The sequence below is a fragment of the Coregonus lavaretus genome (assembly GCF_964263955.1).
Source record: "Coregonus lavaretus genome assembly, chromosome: 12".
NCBI lineage: Eukaryota > Metazoa > Chordata > Actinopteri > Salmoniformes > Salmonidae > Coregonus > Coregonus lavaretus.
The window spans coordinates 2,203,019-2,210,678 of NC_139999.1; the positions used below are offsets into that span (position 1 = coordinate 2,203,019).

A 7,660-nucleotide genomic window follows, 5' to 3' on the forward strand; every position below is an offset into this window, starting at 1 on the left:
CAAGAAAAAAACGTTACAAAATAAAATGCATTATTATTCCCATACCATTATTACAGAGAATCAGTCAAATTATGCTACCCTCTGCCTATTGGCTACTTAGCTTATTCAAGCCTGTCTCAAAATACAACACGGCCCCTTTAAGACAAGAAAAAGCTCTTTACCTGACTCGCTTTTCAAAGATGTTTTGTGCTCTTGTAGGAAGCAATCACTCCCCTATTGCTGACTACAGATGATCTATAACTGGGCTAATAACTCACTAACTAGCAAAGGATATGAACAAATGTGCTCACGTGGCTACATGCAACTCTTGCTTTGATTTCAAAACAAGCGCATCTACTCAGGACTGCTCATGCTGTTAACACAGTCCAGTTCAAAGTAAATAGCACAGATCAAATCAAATCAAATTGTATTTATCACATGCGCCGAATACAACAGGTGTAGACCTTACAGTGAAATGCTTAATTACAAGCCCTTAACCAACAATGCAGTTTTAAGAAAGAATACCTAAAAAAATAAGAAATAAAAATAGCAAATAATTAAAGAGCAGCAGTAAAATAACAGTAGCGAGGCTATATACAGGGGGGTACCGGTGCAGAGTCAATGTGCGGGGGTACAGGTTAGTTGAGGTAATTGAGGTAATATGTACACTACCGTTCAAAAGTTTGGTGTCACTTTGGAATTTCCTTGTTATCCATGAAAACATACACGAAATGAGTTTGAATAGGAAATATAGCAAAATGAATAGGAAATGTAGTCATTGACAAGGTTAGAAATAATGATTTTTAATTTAAATAATAATTGTGTCCTTCAAACTTTGCTTTTGTATAAGAATCATCCATTTGCACCAATAGCCTTGCAGACCTTTGTCATTCCAGTTGTCAATTTGTTGAGGTAATCTGAAGAGATTTCATCCCATGCTTCCTGAAGCACCTCCCACAAGTTGGATTGGCTTGATGGGCACTTCTTACGTACCATACGGTCAAGCTGCTCCCACAACAGCTCAATAGGGTTGAGATCCATAATAGACAGAATACCAGCTGACTGCTTCTTCCCTAAATAGTTATTGCATAGTTTGGAGCTGTGCTTTGGGTCATTGTCCTGTTGTAGGAGGAAATTGGCTCCAATCAAGAGCCGTCCACAGGGTATGGCATGGCGTTGCAAAACGGAGTGATAGCCTTCCTTCTTCAAGATCCCTTTTGCCCTGTACAAATCTCCCACTTTACCACCATCAAAGCACCCCCAGACCATCACATTGTCGCCACCATGATTGACAGATGGCATCAAGATGGCAATTTCTCGCATGGAATAGCCTTCATTTCTCAGAACAAGAATAGACTGATGAGTTTCAGAAGAAAGTTATTTGTTTCTGGCCATTTTGAGCCTGTAATCGAACCCACAATTGCTGATGCTCCAGATACTCAACAAGTCTCAAGAAGGCCAGTTTTATTGCTTCTTTAATCAGCACAACAGTTTTCAGCTGTGCTAACATAATTGCAAAAGGTTTTCTAATGATCAATTAGCCTTTTAAAATGATAAACTTGGATTAACAAACACAACGTGCCATTGGAACACAGGACTGATGGTTGCTGATAATGGGCCTCTGTACGCCTATGTAGATATTCCATAAAAAATCAGCCGTTTCCAGCTACAATAGCCATTTACAACATTAAATATGTCTACGCTGTATTTCTGATCAATTTCATGTTATTTTAATGGACCCCCAAAAATATTTTCTTTCGAAAACAAGGACATTTCTAAGTGACTCCAAACTTTTGAACGGTAGTGTACATGTAGGTAGAGTTATTAAAATGACTATGCATAGATAATAAACATAGAGTAGAGCAAATAGTCTGGGTAGCCATTTGATTAGATGTTCAGGAGTCTTATGGCTTGGGGGTAGAAGCTGTTTAGAAACCTCCATATATGGCAATGGTCTATTTGCATATAGGCCTACTGCAGCTCTGATTGGTTATGCTGCACCGGTCTGTGTAGAGTAGGGGCTGAGACATGTAGCTAGCTAGCTAAATCCTACTCCGATGCGTTCTGCCTACAACAAAATCTCTTGCATAGTTAGTTTTGTTTCGGTATGTTGCTTTGAAGGTGGCTAATATCGCGTTGATTCGATCACAACTACCACAGTAAAGGAAAGCGTTGGTAGTGTTAACATGGAGAACTCTAGAACAGTGGTCACCAACCTTTACTGAGTCAAGATGACTTTCTGAGTCAAAATGCAAGTCGAGGGGGCCTCCCAAGTGGCGCAGTGGTCTAAGGCACTACATCACAGTGCTAGAGGCGTCACTACAGACCCGGGTTCGATCCCGGGCTGTATCACAACCGGCCGTGATCGGGAGTCCCATAGGGCTGCACACAACTGGCCCAGCGTCATCTGGGTTAGGGGAGGGTTTGGCCGGGGGGGGGGCTTTACTTGGCTCATCGCGCTCTAGTGACTCCTTGTGGAAGGCCGGGGCGCCTGCAGGCTGACCTCGGTCGTCAGTTGAACAGTGTTTCCTCCGACACATTGGTGCAGCTGGCTTCCGGGTTAAGCGGGCAGGTGTTAAGAAGCGTGGTTTGGCGGGTCATGTTTTGGAGGACGCATGACTCGACCTTCACCTCCCAAGCCCGTTGGGGAGTTGCGGATGAGACAAGATCGAAATTGGGGAGAAAAAGGGCGTAAAAAAAGAATATAAAAGAAATATAAAAGAAATGCTGAGATCTACCACTCAGATTTTTTAAACTTGATTTAGAGAACGTAAGCCTATGCAACATTAACCAATTAAAAACAGTACTGTCGCAATGTGTAAGGGTTGGTGTGAGGTGCGACCCAGGTGTGGTGCAGGATAGACAGTAGGCAGTAGGCAGTAGGCAGAGATGGTGAAACAAGGATCTTTACTGGTGGTCCAAAAGCCAGGATACAAAACAACGGACTATACATGAAAACAAATGAGGAGCACATAGGTCTCCAAACAACAGGCTGACAACAAACAATACGAAATACTAACTGACTGGAAAAACACAGTGACACAGGGAGAACACTTCTCAAGTACCTGGAACTCAGTCACGTCCTCCAACACTGATACGTACTGCTTGACACCAAGGAACTAGCAGAGAAAACTGAGCAAGGGAACACAGGGAAGTGAGGGCATTAATACACAGGTGAATCAGATAGACACAGGTGACACCAATAGAAAGATAATTAGCCCCGACTGTGAGTGAGGAGGTGCCTATGGTTGTCGGAGGATGACACCTAGTGGGTCACTCCGGAACTGCGACCCACTCCTGTAACAGTCCCGTCGGGCCATTCAGAGGGGTCCAGTGAGTCAAACCAGTGACCTACCGCCTGTTTCTGATGGACTGGGAGGGTTATGGGCCAGAGGAGAGGTCCGGGGTGACCAGGAGGGACATTCATACAGCATTCCGTCACCTGTCACCTAGACAACAGCTGTTAATACAGATCTACATCCATCCTGTCACCTAGACAACAGCTGTTAATACAGATCTACATCCATCCTGTCACCTAGACAACAGCTGTTAATACAGGACCTACATCCATCCTGTCACCTAGACAACAGCTGTTAATACAGGACCTACATCCATCCTGTCACCTAGACAAAATGTGTTAGTTAATACAGGATCTACATCCATCCTGTCACCTAGACAACAGCTGTTAATACAGGATATACATCCATCCTGTCACCTAGACAACAGCTGTTAATACAGATCTACATCCATCCTGTCACCTAGACAACAGCTGTTAATACAGGATCTACATCCATCCGGTCACATAGACAACAGCTGTTAATACAGATCTACATCCATCCTGTCACCTAGACAACAGCTGTTAATACAGATCTACATCCATCCTGTCACCTAGACAACAGCTGTTAGTTAATACAGGACCTACATCCATCCTGTCACCTAGACAACAGCTGTTAATACAGATCTACATCCATCCTGTCACCTAGACAACAGCTGTTAATACAGGATCTACATCCATCCTGTCACCTAGACAACAGCTGTTAATACAGATCTACATCCATCGTGTCACCTAGACAAAAGGTGTTAGTTAATACAGGATCTACATCCATCCTGTCACCTAGACAACAGCTGTTAATACAGATCTACATCCATCCTGTCACCTAGACAAAAGGTGTTAGTTAATATAGGATCTACACCCATCCTGTCACCTAGACAACAGCTGTTAGTTAATACAGGATCTACCTCCATCCTGTCACCTAGACAACAGCTGTTAATACAGATCTACATCCATCCTGTCACCTAGACAACAGCTGTTAATACAGATCTACATCCATCCTGTCACCTAGACAACAGCTGTTAATACAGATCTACATCCATCCTGTCACCTAGAACACAGCTGTTAATACAGATCTAAATCCATCCTGTCATCTAGACAACAGCTGTTAATACAGATCTACATCCATCCTGTCACCTAGACAACAGCTGTTAATACAGATCTACATCCATCCTGTCACCTAGACAACAGCTGTTAATACAGGATCTACATCCATCCTGTCACCTAGACAACAGCTGTTAATACAGATCTACATCCATCCTGTCATCTAGACAACAGCTGTTAATACAAGATCTACATCCATCCTGTCACCTAGACAACAGCTGTTAATACAGATCTACATCCATCCTGTCACCAAGACAAAAGGTGTTAGTTTATACAGGATCTACATCCATCCTGTCACCTAGACAACAGCTGTTAGTTAATACAGGATCTACATCCATCCTGTCACCTAGACAACAGCTGTTAATACAGATCTACATCCATCCTGTCACCTAGACAACAGCTGTTAATACAGGATCTACATCCATCCTGTCACCTAGACAAAAGGTGTTAGTTAATATAGGATCTACATCCATCCTGTCACCTAGACAACAGCTGTTAATACAGATCTACATCCATCCTGTCACCTAGACAACAGCTGTTAGTTAATACAGGATCTACATCCATCCTGTCACCTAGACAACAGCTGTTAATACAGATCTACATCCATCCTGTCACCTAGAAAACAGCTGTTAATACAGATCTAAATCCATCCTGTCACCTAGACAACAGCTGTTAATACAGATCTACATCCATCCTGTCATCTAGACAACAGCTGTTAATACAGGATCTACTTCCATCCTGTCACCTAGACAACAGCTGTTAATACAGGATCTACATCCATCCTGTCACCTAGACAACAGCTGTTAATACAGATCTACATCCATCCTGTCACCTAGACAACAGCTGTTAGTTAATACAGGATCTACATCCATCCGGTCACCTAGACAACAGCTGTTAATACAGATCTACATCCATCCTGTCATCTAGACAACATCTGTTAATACAGATCTACATCCATCCTGTCACCTAGACAACAGCTGTTAATACAGATCTACATCCATCCTGTCACCTAGAAAACAGCTGTTAATACAGATCTAAATCCATCCTGTCACCTAGACAACAGCTGTTAGTTAATACAGGATCTACATCCATCATTTCACAAAGACAACAGCTGTTAACACAGATCTACATCCATCCTGTCATCTAGACAACAGCTGTTAGTTAATACAGGATCTACATCCATCCTGTCACCTAGACAACATCTGTTAATACAGATCTACATCCATCCTGTCACCTAGACAACAGCTGTTAATACAGAACTACATCCATCCTGTCACCTAGACAAAATGTGTTAGTTAATACAGGATCTACATCCATCCTGTCACCTAGACAACAGCTGTTAATACAGGATATACATCCATCCTGTCACCTAGACAACAGCTGTTAATACAGATCTACATCCATCCTGTCACCTAGACAACAGCTGTTAATACAGATCTACATCCATCCTGTCACCTAGACAACAGCTGTTAGTTAATACAGGATCTACATCCATCCTGTCACCTAGACAACAGCTGTTAATACAGATCTACATCCATCCTGTCACCTAGACAACAGCTGTTAATACAGGATCTACATCCATCCTGTCACCTAGACAACAGCTGTTAATACAGATCTACATCCATCCTGTCACCTAGACAAAATGTGTTAGTTAATACAGGATCTACATCCATCCTGTCACCTAGACAACAGCTGTTAATACAGATCTACATCCATCCTGTCACCAAGACAAAGGGTGTTAGTTAATACAGGATCTACATCCATCCTGTCACCTAGACAACAGCTGTTAGTTAATACAGGATCTACATCCATCCTGTCACCTAGACAACAGCTGTTAATACAGATCTACATCCATCCTGTCACCTAGACAACAGCTGTTAATACAGATCTACATCCATCCTGTAACCTAGACAAAAGGTGTTAGTTAATACAGGATCTACATCCATCCTGTCACCTAGACAACAGCTGTTAATACAGATCTACATCCATCCTGTCACCTAGACAACAGCTGTTAATACAGGATCTACGTCCATCCTGTCACCTAGACAAAAGGTGTTAGTTAATACAGGATCTACATCCATCCTGTCACCTAGACAACAGCTGTTAATACAGATCTACATCCATCCTGTCACCTAGACAACAGCTGTTAGTTAATACAGGATCTACATCTATCCTGTCACCTAGACAACAGCTGTTAATACAGATCTACATCCATCCTGTCACCTAGAAAACAGCTGTTAATACAGATCTAAATCCATCCTGTCATCTAGACAACAGCTGTTAATACATATCTACATCCATCCTGTCACCTAGACAATAGCTGTTAATACAGATCTACATCCATCCTGTCACCTAGACAAAAGGTGTTAGTTAATACAGGATCTACATCCATCCTGTCACCTAGACAACAGCTGTTAATACAGATCTACATCCATCCTGTCACCAAGACAAAAGGTGTTAGTTAATACAGGATCTACATCCATCCTGTCACCTACACAACAGCTGTTAGTTAATACAGGATCTACATCCATCCTGTCACCTAGACAACATCTGTTAATACAGATCTACATCCATCCTGTCACCTAGACAACAGCTGTTAATACAGATCTACATCCACCCTGTCACCTAGACAAAATGTGTTAGTTAATGCAGGATCTACATCCATCCTGTCACCTAGACAACAGCTGTTAATACAGATCTACATCCATCCTGTCACCTAGACAACAGCTGTTAATACAGATCTACATCCATCCTGTCACCTAGACAAAATGTGTTAGTTAATACAGGATCTACATCCATCCTGTCACCTAGACAAAATGTGTTAGTTAATACAGGATCTACATCCATCCTGTCACCTAGACAACAGCTGTTAATACAGATCTACATCCATCCTCTCACCTAGACAACAGCTGTTAATACAGGATCTACATCCATCCTGTCACCTAGACAACAGCTGTTAATACAGGATCTACATCCATCCTGTCACCTAGACAACAGCTGTAAATACAGATCTACATCCATCCTGTTACCTAGACAAAACGTGTTAGTTAATACAGGATCTACATCCATCCTATCACCTAGACAACAGCTGTTAATACAGATCTACATCCATCCTATCACCTAGACAACAGCTGTTAGTTAATACAGGATCTACATCCATCCGGTCATCTAGACAACAGCTGTTAATACAGATCTACATCCATCCTGTCATCTAGACAACATCTGTTAATACAGATCTACATCCAT

The 7,660-nt window shown here is 42.1% G+C and overlaps 1 protein-coding gene across 1 annotated transcript in view; it reads right to left on the minus strand.

The window, feature by feature from the left end:
- Positions 1-3,107, minus strand: part of LOC311137814 (extracellular matrix protein 2-like) — a 39,931-nt gene extending 36,824 nt beyond the window's left edge. The window contains exon 1 of the mRNA XM_084172413.1: positions 3,045-3,107. The gene's annotated coding sequence lies outside the window, so the exon portion shown is untranslated. The remainder of the gene's footprint in view (positions 1-3,044) is intronic.
- Between the last annotated feature and the right edge of the window lie 4,553 nt (positions 3,108-7,660).